The sequence below is a fragment of the Callospermophilus lateralis genome, chromosome 11 (assembly GCF_048772815.1).
Source record: "Callospermophilus lateralis isolate mCalLat2 chromosome 11, mCalLat2.hap1, whole genome shotgun sequence".
Lineage (NCBI taxonomy): Eukaryota > Metazoa > Chordata > Mammalia > Rodentia > Sciuridae > Callospermophilus > Callospermophilus lateralis.
The window spans coordinates 75,853,426-75,871,228 of NC_135315.1; positions in this window are offsets into that span (position 1 = coordinate 75,853,426).

A 17,803-nucleotide genomic window follows, 5' to 3' on the forward strand; every position below is an offset into this window, starting at 1 on the left:
TTGTACTATATATCTGAAAAAAATCATCTGACTGAAGCAGATATAAAATTATAGAAAATACAGAAATAAGACATATTAAGAACTTGTTAATGAAAAACACAGGTGTAACTGAAGTCCAGGTAAAAAGAAAGAAGCAGAGAAGAATCAATATTTGAAATCATAAGAGCTGAGATACTTTTATAACTAGTAGTTGAAGAGACTCAATGATTCTCAAATAGTACAAATCCAAAAAGAAAAAGAAAAATACTCATGTAATAGAAAAAGTCTGAAAACCAAAGGAAAAGAGAAAATCTTGGAAGCATGTTTAAAGGGATACTCTTTTTAAAGATTGACAGCTTATTTAACACAGGCTACAGGCAGGGGTTACTTGTTGAGTCTACTTTAAACCAATATATTGAATCTATAAGGGAAAAAGCATCAGACTTCCTGTCCCATTGCAAGGTTCATGACTGAAGCACCTATACTAAAAAAAAAAAAAAAAAAAGTAAAAAAAAAAGCAAATACATTTATTTGATATGTTTCCTTTGACATATAAGCTTCAGAAATAAGCTTCAAGGAAAAGTAGAAACCAATGCTTTTTATGGTAATCTTGAAAATGAAGTGGATAGCTGTGGAGACATGATTGGACAAAAGGCTATGGTCTAGTGACAAGAAACTGGAGAGAACTTATCAGACCCTGCTTGTTAGGATTCATTGCTGGGTCCCTGTGTTATCAGACATAAAGACACTTCTTTCCTTAGAGTATGAGGATTTTTTCTCACATGATAGTCTTATGACCTTCTTTAGAAGGTCAGACAATCCTTTTATAGTCTACTTGGAGAGAGAAGGGGCCCTTTTTTTTTTCTCAAAAACAAGGTGTCATATTTTGATGTTCAGAGTCTCAATATTTACATAAAACCCGAGATCTTCAGGCTCTACAGCATGGCCTCTTGCTGCTACATAAGATTGCTGCCTTCAAATTTGTACATATGTGATTTCTCTCTGGCAAAAATATTCTTTAAACTTGAACTTTCTTTTTTGACATATTTTTAAATCCCAATGCTATTTACTAGATCATGTAAAGGAAAAATGTGATTGAGAGGATACACTGGCGATTATTAAACATTTATAGTGAAATATATAAAGTGCTAAGTATATTCTATATACCAATATGATTTAAAGTAAAAAGCTTAAGTCTTGGAGCTCAGTAGAAATGGACACCTGAGGGTTTAAGCCTAACTGAATGAATCTAGATATGTTGATATTTTATTTAGTGATTTTTAGTTTCTTTCTTTCAAATAGAAAATTTTGAGAAGATAAACTACAGCATGTATAATTTAAATTATTATTTTAACAAATATTACATCAAACAGTTGCATTTTAATAAAATTCTATTTTTCTTATTTACCTAAATTTGAGGTTTCTAGGTATGGTGTTTACTGTTTCTTTCCTTTTGTTTGTAAAAACAATATATCTTATTTTTAATATGCATAATAAATGAAGAAAATGAAGACAATGCATAATTCTACCAAACTCATTAAATTTATTCTACATAAGTTTGAGCATATGAACACACACTGACATGTATATATCCTTGAATATATATATTTATTTATCTTTAATCAATTTCATTTAAAACTCTGACACTTAACCAGATACACTTTTTATTAAATTTACCAGGTCATAATTTTCTTTCCAATTATTCTATCTATATGAATACTGGGAGGGCTGATTTCCCTGTAACATTGGTCAATTATCAGTAGCACTATTTATGCTTTACCAGTTGTAAATATTCATTATTTTTGAATTTCAGTAACCATACAATCCTGCATTATTTGTTTAGGTGGAAAATATATTTTTCATTTGCATTATTTATTTATTTTAGTTATATACAATACCAGAATACACCCTGATACCCTAGCATTAAAACATGTAACACACACAACTATTCCAATTCAGTTCTCAGTACTTCTGCCTGCACACACACCCCAACACACACACTTCATTTCCATCACTCTCCAATCCATTTATTTTACTTTTAATTCTCTTTTAAGTGAGTGCCCTGTATATACACCTGATGCCAATATTCATGGTGCCACATTCATGCACACACATTGAAAAGATTGGTCAGATTCCTTCCACTGTTTTTCCCTATTCTGGTCCCTTCTTCTTCCTCTTCAATCCCTTTCATCTGCTCTATGTAATTTTCCTCTATTTTGATGAAATTCCTTACTCCCCTTCTCTATCTCTTTTTTTGATTTTATTTTTATCCCCTCCCACCTTATTTGGTGCCAGAAGCCATTGGTGAAATATATAAGGACCTTTTCAGCATTGTTGCCAGGGAGCAGTTAGATCTGGAATTGGAACTTCTCCTGGCTGGGATAGACCATTTTATGCAAGTGAACTTCCCCTCTGCTCTGCTAGACGGTCCCAGGCAGCACTGGAGATGGGCAAGACCTGCTAGGAACTGAGCAGCCCACCTCTATTCTGCTTTATTAGAGAACTTTCCGTAGAATTTCTTTGATGTTTTCTGCTATAAATAAAGCAAAGACAGGCTCCTTTCTTTGTTAGATGCTGGATCCCTCTCCATCTCTGCCCCCTCTTTGAAACTAACTTTCTGTGTTCTTTGGTAATTTTGCTATTCTACTTTTCTTAGCTTTTATTTCTCAGCCAGCCCATTCCATGGGTGGGAAACCCATTTCTTCACTCCATGGGACTTGGATAATAATTTTGTTTCAGTTTCCATGTATCAGTGTTTGTCTTTGGGACCTGGCATATTTCACTTAGCATGGTAATCTCCAGTTGCAGCCATTTACCAGCAAATGCCATAATGTCATTTTTCTTTATGGCTGAGTAATAGTCCATTGTGTATATATACTTCATTTTCTTTACACATTCATTTGTTGAAGAGCATCCAGGTTGGTACCATAGCTTACCTATTGTATATTGTGCTGCTATAAACATTGATGCAACTGAGACTCTGTATCTGATTTTAAATCTTTTTGATATAAACCGAGGGATGGAATAACTGGGTTATGTGCTGATTCCATTTCTGTTGTTTTGTTGTTGTTGTTTTGTTTTGTTTTTTATTTTTTTGAGGAACCTCCATACTGCTTTCCATAATGGTTGCACTAATTTGCAGTCCCACCAACAATGTTTGAGTGTTCTTTATTCCCACATCCTTGTCAACATTTATTGTCATTTATATTCTCAATAATTGCCACTGTGACCAGAGAGAGATGAAATATCAATGTAGTTTTAATTTGCATTTTTAGTTGGTTGACATATTGAACAATTTTCCATATATTTGTTGGCTATTTGTATTTCTTCTTTTTTTCAGAAGTGTCTATTTAGTTAATTTGCCCATTTATTGATTGGGATATATATATATATATATATATATATATATATATATATATATATATATATATATATATATAGCATTAAGTTTTTTGAGTTCTTTGTATATTCTGAATATTAATGCCCTACATGAATTCTCCCATTCTGTTGAATCTCTCTTTATGCTTTTGTTTCCTTTTCTGTGCAAAAGCCTTTTAATTTGATGCCATCCAACTTACTGATTTTTTAATTTTAATTCTTGCACTTTAGAAGTCTTGTTAAGGAAGTCAGTTCCTATGCCAACATGTTGAAAAGTTGGGCCTGCACTTTATTCTAGCAGTTGCAGGGGTTCCTATCTGATTTCTAGATTTTTTATCTACTTTGAGTTGACTTTTGTTCAGGGCAATAGGGGTAAATTTTATTCTTCTATATATGAATTTCCAGTTTTTCCAGCACCATTTTTTTAAAAGGCTGTCTTTTCTTCAATGTATATCATCCGCACCTTTTTTCTAGTATCATATAACTGTATTTATGTGGGTTTATCTCTGAGTCTTCTTTTCTACACCATTTGTTTTCATGTATGATTTGGTACCAGTACCATGCTGTTTTTGTTATTATGGCTCTGTAGTATAATTTGAAGTTTGGTTCAATCCTGTATTTTAACCCTAATTATATATATTTCTAGCTATACTACATTGCAAGTTTTCTAACTATGCCCAAATTTAATTTCTTCATCTATAAGATTAGGATCAGTGAAACCTACCTTTCTATGATTTGTGGATAGGAAATTACCTACATAAATTACTAAAGTCTGTAGTACTTATTTATTAAATAATATATATATAGTACTATTGTTTCTTCTAAGAAATTTTCCTGATTGTGCTCACATGAAATGTATAGTGTTTGGAGAGTCAAAATATATACTTCAGTTGCTATCTCAGGGCTTAGCCAGAGCCACAGGCAGATGCCCTGCCACCAAAAGCTGTGACTGAATTATGACAGTACTTAACAGGAAGTGCTGCTATCAATGGAGGAGTTTTAGTGAATAAGGAATGATGAATTTTGATATAGGAAAAATTAAAGGTGTTTTCCTACTCTTACAAAAGAAACTGTTTATCAAAATGTGGTTATTCCAGTCACTAATTCTACTGTAGACACCAGCTGGTTGTCCATAATTCCATTTAGTTCTGACACTCTTCTTTAAGGTTTTTATGAAGACTTCATTACATTGGCATGCTTTACTATATTACTGATCCTTGGTGATGAATTTATCCTCTAGTGCCTCTCTATTACCTAGAAGTTAAAGATAGGGAGAGATGGTGGTCCAAACTCTCTGGTCAAGTCTGAGTCTTTCTGATGACTAGTTTCCCTCCTGAAGCTACCTAGGGTCTACCTGTAATCAGTTATTTTTTATTAGCATAGAAAATAAATTTTTATCACTCCAAAGATTCTAAGGATAGTAGGAAATATATTTCAGAAAGCAAGGATAAAGACCAAATACAAATCTCACAATATCACAGGAAGAATCATGGTTATTTTGAAAGTTCCCTTAGTAATTAATTTGCTTGGCTAATAAAGACATTGATAGGTTCACATATGTAAATATTCATCTCCAGTTTTTTCTATTATGTTTCAAATACTGTTTTTTTCATATTTCTGCTGTTTTTGTGACAAAATACTTGAGAAAATTATCTTAAAGGAGTTGCTTCTTTTTTGGGGGGGCGGGGGGGGTAACCAGGGATTGAACTCAGGGACTCTTAAGCACTGAGCCCAATTCCCAGCCCTATTTTGTATTTTATTTAGTGACCGGGGCTTAGCACCTCACTTTTGCTGAGGCTGGCTTTGAAATTGTGATCCTCCTGCCTCAGCTTCCCAAGAGCTGCTGGGATTACAGACATGTGCCACCACACCCAGTGAAGATGGCTTTTAATTGCAGAAGTGTCAGCCCAAGATTACTTGGCTCCATTGTTTCTGTTTTTTTGGTGAGCTAGAATATGTTAGATGGGCATTTGTCTAAAACTTTGTGTCTCCATGAAAAAAAGAGCTGCTCACTCAGGACTGTAGGGAAGTAGAAAGAGAAGTCAATTTTATAACAAATATTCTCCCCCAAAACCTTGTAAGTCATGAATACACAAATGAGGTCAGAACCCTCATGATCCAGTCACCGGCCAAAGATCCCACTGATGAATTAGGGACCTAAATTTCAACATATTACCACTTGGCTGACATTGAAGAGCCAAATCATAACAGATACTTTGTAGGTACTATTGACAGAGAAGACAAAAAAGAAGAACTTACATAATAGTAAAAGGATACAGCAAATAAAAACACAAAAAGCTAACAAAGAGTGAAAAGTAATAAGTACAGAATAAGATAGCAGAAAGGGATAAGAATTGATATAAGGATAGGTTTGATTGGATGATCAAGGAAGGTCTCTCTGAAGGGATGACCTGGATAACATAAAGAAAACTGCCTTGAAAATCACCAACCGGTTGACAATTCTAGTCAGAGAGAATGTCTAGGGTAAAGGACTCATATAGGTACAACCTTGGGTTGTGTGAGGAACTGACTAGATAAGTCAAGTGTAATACACATTATAATAAAAGCCTCTCTATATACTGAGGGCAAATGAGGTAATTAATTATTCCATCTACATGGGTGGTAGAATCAGGATCCCTCTTCATGGTGTGGGATGGCAGAGAAAAGATCACACAGACAACAGAAATAATTTTTTTCATAAAGTGGGTGAGATGGTTCTCTGACCTTAAGGGTCCTTCTTTCACACTAGAAAGCAAAAGCAGGAGAGAGCATAAATCCCTTTATTTATAGGGAAATTAATAAGAATTTTCGATAGAATGTTCCTCACCAAATAAGGTGGGCTGACCCAGCCCAGGTTCAGAGCCTTGGGGAAGCAAACTTCTTTGCTGAGCAAAGGTGAAGGTCACCTGCATCACTTACCCCAAACAGCATGCAATCCCAGACCAACACCACCTTGGCTCAAGGTGAGAGAGGAGCTCATGGTGGCCCCCCACATCCACCTTTAAACAAAAGAAATTTGGGAACAATACAAGGAAGTGGAAATGGATGGAGCCTTTAATGATTAATAAGCTCCACTAAAAGGCTGAAGGAGGAAGAGTAAAAAGGCATTTAATACTAGAGGCAGGGAGAATGCTGACATAATTTGAAAAAAAAAAAAAGAGGAAGCTTTGTAAAGTATAGGTAGTTTCATACAGTTGTGCCATTGTATGGGAGTTTGGCAGAAATAAAATAGAGAAGCTATAACTGCAGCAAAGAGTGAAACCTGGGAGTGATGGCATGTTGAGATGGGCAAAGATGCAACTGATGCAGTCAAGGGGGAGAAATGAAGAATGTCCATGCACTTCTGACCTTTTCAATGCTTTATTCACTCAAATCATTCAATACAATTTCACTCTACAGGTTCTTAATCAAGAAAATGACAATCCTTAATGCTAGGCACTACATCAATCCATAGAAAACAATTCTAGATTAATTCTAAGCACTGCAAACACATTTTATCATGAAGGGCTCATGACAGACATCCCCTCTGCATAATAAGCTCAAGTACCAGATCTAAAGTCTCAAGCCTTAGGTTTAAGGCCAGCAGATGCACACTCACTTGGACGGAAGTAGTCAGGTCAGGGATGGAGGCTTCTCCTGGGGTGGAACTGATACCTGGCTGAGGAGAAGGTCATAGAAAGAAGGTGCCATTCTCCCCAGGGTCAAGATGTGGCTGTAGAGTTTGAGAGCAGTGAGGATGATGCAGAGGATCAGGCAAAGGATGAGAAGAGCTGGGATGTCAGTCCAGGTCCTCATCAGGCTCTCCGGCATGTGAACATCAGTGTCGGCTGGCTGAACTATCTGTTTATTTGCTCCATCACATATAATAAATTTGGGGGCTTCTGACTGCACTTTCAATCTAAATCAGCTGTTACCAGAGTTTCTCAGTGGCATGACTCATCCCGAGGTTAAGGCATCTGATCTGATGATTCCAACCTGATTTTTCTCACCTCCTGTCTTTATCAGGGCTAAGGCAACATGACAGAGACTTCACTCTGAATTTTTCAGGTTTGTGAAAAGTGGCTATGCCTGATGACCATATTGGAGGGCTCCAAAGACATGCCTGGTGAAACTGCAGGTTTCAAAGTGGATTTTTAAGATGGAGTTGCTTAGGCTAAGGCCTAAGGCCATCCTTACATGATAGCAGAAAGGGCAGAGTATAAACTTCCAAAACTTTGTCTCTCCATGAGAAATATGAAAACAATTCAGAAATAGTTATAACCACTTCTTACTGAATTCTGAAAAGTAGCCAGTCTTACATCAATGCAGAAGGAAAAAAAAAAGTCTACATTTTAGAAATAGCAGTGAGTTTCATGGCATTTAACTTATCTTAATCCCACTCTATTTTTCCCCAATTCTGTAAGATTTTTGCAAAATAACAGCTTACATTCCTAGTATTTGAGGTAGCAGCATGGAACCACATTCCCAGATAACCATTCTTATTTGATCCATGTGATATTTCCCAGAAAGAGTCCACTCAAAAGACTTGTCTCTGACTTATATTTAAAGATAAAGGCCTTTTCCCAAGGAGCAATTATCAAAAGCATTTAGAAGCAAATACTTTAATGCCACAGCTTTCTGATTCAGAGGATAACAATCAGTAAAAAAATCAAAGGAACCAAAAACCCTTAAAAACAAAAGCTGAAGAAAGAGCTATCCATAGAGAATTTGAAAAGTTCAGGCATGTTTTCTGGAATAAAGAAGGCCATGCAAATGTGTCTGCTGTGTATATGCTTATAAAATACTTGAGAACACTAAGCTCTCATTTTTGTTTGAAGTTCGGATTGTGAGCAAGGAGAAAGTAAGGGCTGAGGCAGGGTTTTAAACTGCCTAAGTGAATGCTGCAGGCAAAGCCCAGCATATACACAGAGGGTCCTTTCAGTAAAGGCTGGGAGATTTAGTTAAGGAAATATTTGAGAAATTCTCTGTTCAATTTGGTAACTAAGTTAATTAAATTAATTAAACTATTTAAATGCAGTCTTCATGGCCACAAGTAAAGAAAACAAGTTTAACATAATGAGTTCAGGAAAATTACTAGGCAGATAACAAATGCAAAAAACAATGACAATAGCAAATTCTGTTGGGAAAGAATCTTGTCATTAGAGCTGCCATTTTATTCTCAAAAGTGTCCAGTTTCAATTAAAATACATGAAACATACAAAAATAAGAAAAATGTTCTGTGCATTTTGGAAAAGAAGCAATTGATAGAAACTGAAGATGTGTAGATACTACATTTATTAGAAAAAGACTTTCTATCGGGTATGTTAAACATGCTCAAAGTAAAAACCAAAAAATCTTGGGAATGAAATTAGAAGAAAGTATAAGAAAATTGTACCACCAAACACAAAAACCAATAAAGTCAAAGAAGTTATTAAAAACAGGATCAAATAGAAATTCAGGGTTGAAAATATAATAGCTGAAATGTAACTTCACTTGATTACTTAACAGGTTTGATTAGATGGAATACATAATCTTTAAACTTAAAGATTAGTCAATTGATATATCAATATTATGCAGTCTGAGTAAAATATAAAAGAAAAATGGAGAGACCTTCAGAAACCTGTGAAAAAGTCCAAAGCACATTAATATACACATAATGGAAGTCTGAGAAGTAGAAGAGAAAGAAAGGACCAGGAAAAATCTTTGAAGAAGCAATGGCTGAAAATTTTTCAACTTGTTTGAAAACATTAACTTATACCCCACCTCCAAAACAAACAACCAACCACAGCAACAACAACAACAACAACAACAATTCTAAGTAGGATAAGCTAAAAGAGATTATCACCTAGAAATGTGATCATAATCAATTTTTCAAAGTCCCCAAACAAAGAGAGAATCTTAAAAACAACAAAAGAGAGTAAATCATTAGGTAAAAAAAAAATATCCCTAGTTACAATAACAAATAATTTCTTGTTAGAAATCATAAAGGCTAGGTAGTAGTCAGATGACATATTCAAAGTGTTGAAAGAAAAAATTCAACTAATCCTCCTACATCCTGTAGAACTACACTTCATAAATAACAGAGGCCTGAGTCCTCATGGGCTCTGTGTGTGAGCTATGCACATTTGAGTGTATGGGAGAACTGGCCTGTCCTTGAGTGCTCTTTGGGTTGTGTGAGGCATGTGTGCCCTTTCTTGCTCTGCCTGTGTTTCCACAGGGCACCTGAGATGGGTGTGACTTGCCAAGATAGCAATCAATCTATTGACCACAAGACATTGGAAAGCTAGACTCAAACTCCTTGAAATCTGACACCTTTCCTTATTTGGGTGGAAAATTCTATGAATGGCTTCTCACCAGTAAATAGGAGGGGTTCAGGTGTGCTCACTCACTTGCCTGCCTCTTGCCTCTTGCCTACATTGCCTTCCTCACCCTCTAGTGTGGGAGCTTGATTCTTCAGGCTGCAGAGACATCGTGAATGCTGAAAATATGTATTTTCTGTGTTTGTGTGGTTTTCTTGTTGCCAGCCCAATCTACCCAGAATGATCCTGATTCCATCACATATTGCAACAGAGAAAAACTAACTTGCAGACAAACAGATGCCAATAGAGTTTATTGCTGGCAGATCAGCCATACAAGAAAAAAGAAAGGAAGTTTTTTAGTGTAAAACAAAAGGAGAATAGAATGTAATTCAATTGAAGCAATAAAGAGTATAAATAAAGGTGATTACAAAGAAAAAAATAGTAAATAAAATATAAATTTGGTTGTAACTAATTTTTTCACCTACCTAATATCAAAATACAAATTTATAAAGCACTAATTAAAAATCTATGTTGATGGAAATCCAGTGCTTAAACTTAGAATTTGTTGAAGTAATAGTTTAGAAAGAGTAAAGAACATATTTACAGAGCACCAAAGTAGATTCTACTATTAAAAGTATATTGATATGAATTAAATTTTTATAGATTAAGTTATTAATGATAACAGTACAATCAGTAAGAAAATACCTCTAAAACATATAGTACAGGAATGAAAAGGAATTATGATACTATGCTTAATAAATCTGCATTACATAAAAAAACAATAAGACTATAATGGAGAAACTGAGAAACAAGAAAGATGTAGGACGTAGAAAACAGAAAAATGTCAGATGTAAATAAATCTTACTGCAGTATATTGAATGCTATCTCATCAAAACATAGGTCCACAAGAAATTCAGTATGTGGTCTTATTTAAAATGAGAGTTGCAGAGGTAATTGCAGTAAAGCTCTCAATTTCATACTGAAATAAAATAGGTCCCAAATATAATGATGAGCAAAGTCTTTGTAACTGTTTTTTGTCTAAAGGAAAAGATAAAAAGAAATAAAAATAAAGAAACAACAAAGCAATCAAACAAAAACAGACTATATAAAATTGTAGGTAGAAAGTGGAATTATTCTACCATAAGCCAAGGAATATTATGGATTGTTGGCAGTCACTAGAATTTAAAAGGGAGTAAATAGATTATCCCCTGGAGATTCCTACAGAAAGCACGAAGCTTGCCAATAACTTGTTTTTGTACTTTTGGCATCTAGCACTATGAGAGAATGGATTAAGGCTGTTATAAGCCAACAAATTTGTGGTAATTTCTTACACCAGCCCTAATATATCAGCACACCTACACTATTAGCAATTTAGTAAATGGATTAAACTCTCCAGACATGAGGCAGAATTTAGAAGAATTAATAAAATAAAACAATATTCAACTATATTCTGCATATAAGAGGGCCATTTTAGATATAAATATACAAATACACTTGAATTAATGCATAAAAATTGTGTACTATGTAAACAGTAACCAAAAGAGCTGGAATGTCAATAAAAATATCAGACAAAATAGACTTCAAGAATTGTTACCAGAGACAAAGTTGGAGAGTTTAAAATGATGAAAGGGTCAATGCATCAGCAATATACAACATTTGGAAACTTATATGTGCCTCCCAACAGAGTCCCAAAATTTGAAATGCAAAAGTTGACAAAACATAATATGCAAAGGGAAGAAGTCAATAATTCAACAGTAATGCATGAAAATTCCATCCTCCTGTTTTAATAAATATAATAACTAGTCAAGGAACTAGAAGACTTAGACAACATGAAAAAAAAAAAGAAACAGCTAGTCATAGCCAGTCTCTATAGAATATTCCACCAAGTGTAGCAGAATAAACATTTTTCAATATATGAAATCTTATTAATGTTTGGTCATAAAAGAAATCTCAGCAAATGCTTAAGCACTGAAATCATACAAAATATATTCCCAGAGAAAAGTAGACTGAAATCAGGTATCTATAAGAAACTGTGGGAATTTCACAAATACGTATATAGTAAAAAATGTTTCTAAATAACTAATTGATGAGAGAAAGATAAAGATGAAAATCTAAAAAGTAGCTTTAAAATATTTGAAAAGAAAAATGTAACATATTAACATTTATGAAATTCATTGAAAGCATTGTTCACTGGAAAATTTAAAGTTATAAACATTATAAAAGAAAAAATATTTCAGATGAAGTTATGTCTTTTTCAGAAAAATGAATGGAACTTGAGAACATTATGCTAAGCAAAATAAGTCAAACTCACAAGGTCAAAGGTCAAATTTTTCTCTCATAAGTGGAATGCAGAGAAGTAAAAGGAAAATAAAAAATGTGTGTGTCAGAATACAGGGATCTCATGAAAATCAAAAGAAGATCAGTAAGGGAAAGGCACCAGGCGGTGGGGGAAGGGTGAAAGGAGGTAAGTTCTGGGAAGTGATATTGGCCAAATCATATTGCTATGTGCATGTATGGACATGTAACAACAAATCCCATCATTATGTACAAGTACAGTGCACCAATAAAATATGTAGAAAGAAAAAACAAGAAATACTTCAAAATATATAACTTAATCATTCATCTTAATAAACTATTAAAATTCAGAGAAAAGAATATTCAAAATAATTAGAAGGAAATAATAAACATTAAAGAAGAGATAAACAAGTAATTAAAATATCAGCAGAATAAAAAATCTGTTCTTTGATAAAATAAACTAAATTAGAGACCTTTAGCTAGACTTACCAAGCAAAAAATAAAGATGATATTATTTACTAATATCCAGAATGAAAGAGGGAATATTACTAGCACATTACAAAAAGTGTGGATAGTAAAATATTAAGGTGAGTTAAATACCACCAAATTAGATAACCTGGATGTAAAAAACAAATTTTTAGGAAGACATGAACTAAAACTAATCCAAGAAAAAATACAAAGTATAAATTGACCTATGTTGATGTTCAACAGAGATACGCTAAAGAACTGCACTTGTCACAGTACTTTAGACTGAAAAAGCATAGTCAAGATTTTTCTTATCCCAACCCTCCAACTCCCCAGCTTTTAGTTTCTCAGGCCTCTTTGTCCCCTGGAGTGTAGTAAAAAGCTTGCTCTGAAGTTACTTTAGTTGACAAAGGAAGTTCCTCTGGAAGGAATACAATTTACTTGGATCTCTTTCCTGAAATCATCTTAACATTGGAAAATTACTGAAGAAGCTAAGGGCAATCACCACACTCACTTGGAAAGACCTCTTATTTTTCTGTGTGCCATTTACAGAGATAGGCAGCCCCACCATGATCTTCCCATAACTTGTCATCATCCCAAAAGCTTAGAGAAACATTGTTCTGGAATATTGGGGGAACCCATTCATCCTCCTGAAAAATTATTTACTTTTCCTCTAAAATTGCCTAAAGCTTCTACTTTGTAGAAGAATGTATTTGAGCTTCAAACATCTGACTCTTTATTTGAATTTTGTACTTTGTATAACTTTTGTTCACTTGCTTCTTAATAAACTTGTATGCTGTTTCTCCTGGTTATCTGCCCTTTGTGAGTTTACTTTCTAGTCTCAAATTATCAAAACTTCATGAGGTGAAAAGAAAGTTTCATTTGCTTCCACCTATATAAATGTATAAAAAGTAAAAAAGTTCATTAGTGAATAAAAAAAAAAGTTTAGTGTGCACATGTGTGTGCACACACACACACACATTCACACACACGCACACACACACACACACACACACACACACGGTTCAAGACCAGACAGTTTTGGTAATGAATAATATCAAATATTTAATATGAAATAAACCAATGTTTTATAAATTTTATTGAAAAACAGAACACTTTCAAATTATTCTAAGAGTCTGCAGACTGCTATAACAGGGATGAAAATACTGTTCTTACTAAAGCACTGATTTTTTTACTCAAATCTGAAGACATTTTGTGGAGAATAAAAGCGTGGCATGTCTGCCTTTGTATTCCATGTGTCTCCTTTAGCTATCTTAAACTTTGGGTCAGATTCCTGCTCAATTCTGCAGGTAGACATATTAATCTTTTAAAAAGTGTTTGCATTAGCCCTAAATTTACCTAATCTCCTTCCTCCCCCTCCAAGGCTGAGGACACCACGATAAGAGGAATTAGATATATTTAAGAGACATTTAAGATTTACAAGGAGATCATAACAGATTATCAACCACCAGCTTTTACAACATCCTATTCTAGACAATTGGAGTGGTACATAGAATTCATCAATCATTGTCCTAAACCTGAAGGATGACCCATTTGTTAACCTAACTAACTCCATTTTGCCTTAATGTGTGTTTATTATGTAGAATAGTCGCCCTGGTGTCTAGGAAGAGCAGATCTGAAGGATAAGCATTCTTTGAAGAGATTCAAAACTCCCTCCATCCCCAAGCAGCAACAACTTTCTTGATGAGAAGACTGATCCTAGGACAATGATCAACCAGAAAATGGCCTGATCAAGACACCAGCTATGTAATACCCAGACCCTTGCTTTTACTCCTTCCCTGATGGAACCACAATACTCTTAACACCTTCGAGAGACAGACTTTCAGTTGCTAGCCTGTTTTTCTTCCTAGTAAAACCACAATGAGAATAAATTCTTTCTCCTTTACCATTACTTGTCTCCTGTTCAGTCAATCAAGACAAGTGGCCAACCTTGTTCTGTTGGGACTCCCAATGTCAGGCATATGGTTTAGGACTAGTAACAATTTCCCTAGATTATGGATGCAAAAGTCCTCCAGTAATTACTATCAAACTCAAACTAGCCATGTATCAAAAAGATCATACACTATGACCAAATAGATTTTTGAAAGGAAGTTAAGACTTGTTTCCAACATAAAATCAAGGTAACATATCATATTAATGGAAGGGAAAAAAGTGCATGAATATTTCAGTAACTACAGAAAAAAGCATTTGCCACAACCCCAAATTCTTTTATGATAAATTCAGTCTCTAAACAAGGAAACTAGTAAAGAAGGAAATTTCCTCAACCTCTCTGAGAGTATTTATGAAAAAGCACATAACATCATATTAATGGTAGAAGACTAAAAGTTTTACTGGAGGTCTGAGAAATTACCAAAGACAGGGACCAGACAGAACTCAGGATGTGGGGTCCTTGGCATACAAGATGGAAAACCATTTTCAGCACATTCCAGTTACAGACACAGATTTATTTATAAAAGCAGGTGCACTTTAAAGGGAGAATGTGGGCTTTCTCAGGGAAGAGACTATTTTGAGAGGTAAATTAAAAAATTCACATTTAAGGGAGAATAAAGCCATCTTGAAAGTGCAAGGAAGAATGCCATCCATCTTGAGAAAGAGAAGTTTGGGGATAAAGGAAAGGATACACCTTCAAGGCGGAATGTGGGTCATCTCCAGAGGAAGAGTCAGCAACATTTTGTCATGGGGTATTAATATTTATGGAGGGAGAGTTGCTAGGGGCTGGGCTAGAGGTGGATACAGGGTGGGGTTACACAATTTGGAGACCATTTTTCCAGACTTTGAACATTGCACTCATGTTACATTTTGCAGGCTAGGAAATGGGTCAAGGGAAAAGGCAAAGGGCATGGCTGAGTTGCTCTGGAATGTATTTTTTTTCCACAACTTAAAGGTTCTTGGGTTTCTATTCCAATGGTTTAAAGCCACTTCATTTTTGAGACTCAGTCTACCTTACTTTTCTATATTCCCCAATTCCTATCTCGAACAGTTTACTCATCTGATTAACAACAAGAAAAGGGGATTCACTCAGGAAAATAAAAAGTAAAATTCTCTATAGGTGCAGACAGTATGTTCTTATATACAGAAAAGACTGAAGAAAGTATGTATACGCATACATATATAATTAGAGCTAATAAAAGGAATGTGCAAGGATGTAAGATTGAGAGATCATGACATTAAAGTTCAATTGCATTTCTCTACATTGGCAACACAGAAAATGGAAATAAAATAAAAAGAATATCTCATGCTGAGAGTGGAGACTGGGGAGACTGTGATCCACCTCCCTTCTGTTTTTCCAATCCATGTCTCTAACATCCTTTATTTGGTATTCTAAGTCTTGTTTTTTTTAACTAGAGATTGAACCCAGGGATGCTTACCCCTAAACCACATCCCTAGCCCCTTATTATATTTTATTTAGAGAGAGGGTTTTGCTGAGTTGCTGAGGCTGGCTTTGAACTCATGACCTGCTGTCTCAGCCTCCCAAACCACTGGGATATTACAGGCATACACCACCATCCCTGGCTTGGTATTGTAAAGAGAGTTCTTTGTAATATCTTTTTCTTCTCCTTAGTTAAAAAGATAGCATGTTTCCTTAAAAGAGAAATGCAGCTGCTGACCCAAGGAAGTTCTAGCTTCTTTTCGTATGATAAGGAGGTTCCAGAGACTTAGAACTAGTTGAACACCTATTAGACTCCTTTCTGCCAAGAACAGGGAAGGAGGCAGAACCTGTGGAATTCCTCTCTTGTCCTAACATATCCCTTCCCCTCTTAAAAGTTTTCATAATCCCACAGTTTTGGAGAGATTGGACTTTTGAAACAACAAAGCATCTTTTACCTTTCCTCAAAGTTGACTTTGAAACAAACTTCTTTTCCTTCCAATTTGATTCTGAATTTTTTTGGAGTAGTAATCTTTATGGCCTAGGGTCTTTCCCTCCCTGGCCAGGTCTTTTGCTGCCCGGTAACACTTTCACAGTTATGCTGGTAGAAATAAAATTGTGAAGAATAAATCTAACAAAAGAAGTATAAAACATGTATATTAAAAGCTACAAAACAACATTTATATATATTAGAAAAGACTTATAGCATTCCTTCAAAAAATTTAGCCATGTGCTATGTATAATCACAATAAACCTACTGGCTTTTAAAATATCTGTGTTCAAATTATGTTTATGGCAGATGAAACAAATTAAGTTTACTCACTCAGGTGACTAGAGCTTTTTACTAATATTTGTGGAAAAGAGGTTTAAGATATTTTTTATTTGCCAAGTTTTTCCAACCTGTTATTATCTCTTTTTTCCTGATTATGATGATTAGTTACATTCCCTAAATTTGCATTTTAATGTGTTAGCTATCAGGTGCTAGAGAAGATAGTGTAAGAAGTGTACATTTTATAGGCATAAAGCTTCAACTTTAGGCCTAAATGTATTTTTTTATACATAATGAAAGAAGCTTGAAAGTAAAAGCCCCAAGTATTGAAAAGATGGTCAGAAAAAAAGATGGTCTTCAAACAAAGGTGAGATTCATGATCTTAATTTAAATCAATATCAACTGCATTCTTAGTGAAAAAGTACTCCCTTTCTTCCATGTTTCAAAGCTAGAGAGATACTCTTCCTTTATAGATATAAATTTCTCTTAACAAAGGGCCTTAAGATAGCAAGCTGAAAAAAAATCTTACTATTAGAAAGGAATATTTTGGAAACACTTAATGCCTTAGATTATGGAGGCAACAGTCTTCAACCAAATACCAGCAAAACCAAACCAGCCACATATCAAAATATATTATTGTTTTTAAGCCCAACTTTGGTTTTTAAGTTAGATTACAGGCATACTTCAGTTTATTATGCTTCACTCTATTTTATTTTGAGGATAATGCATTTTTTCCCAATTAAATATTTCAGCTACTCTGGATGAGAGGTGTTTTGTCGTAAATTTCCCAACAGCATGCACTCACTTGTAGGCCTCTGTGTCACACTTTGATAATTCTCACAATATTTAAAACTTTTTCATTATTATTACATCTGTTAGTGATACCTCTGGTTACCTTAATGAGCCCTGCTTCCTTGTACGCTGAAGTATAACACCAGAGAAGCACACCTAGGCAAGTAGAGAGTAGAAAGTAAGAGGCTTTATTTAAAGCATAGCAGAACAGGCTTCTACCTGGAGGAAACAGGGCACCCAAAAGGCACACAATCTGAGGTAGTTGCATCCCTTTTACATCTGAAGTTTTCTTTGTCCCTCTACATTCCTCTCCTTTATCTTGTTTATTTCCCTTTATTCTGTAGTGCTGGGGGATGCAGGTGGGAAGGTCAAAGGCAGGAAACAAGTGTGCTGATGGGCGGAGTGTGATCTGGGCAGGAAGGGGGCCCAGGTGAATTAATTAGCAATTCCCTGTTTTTT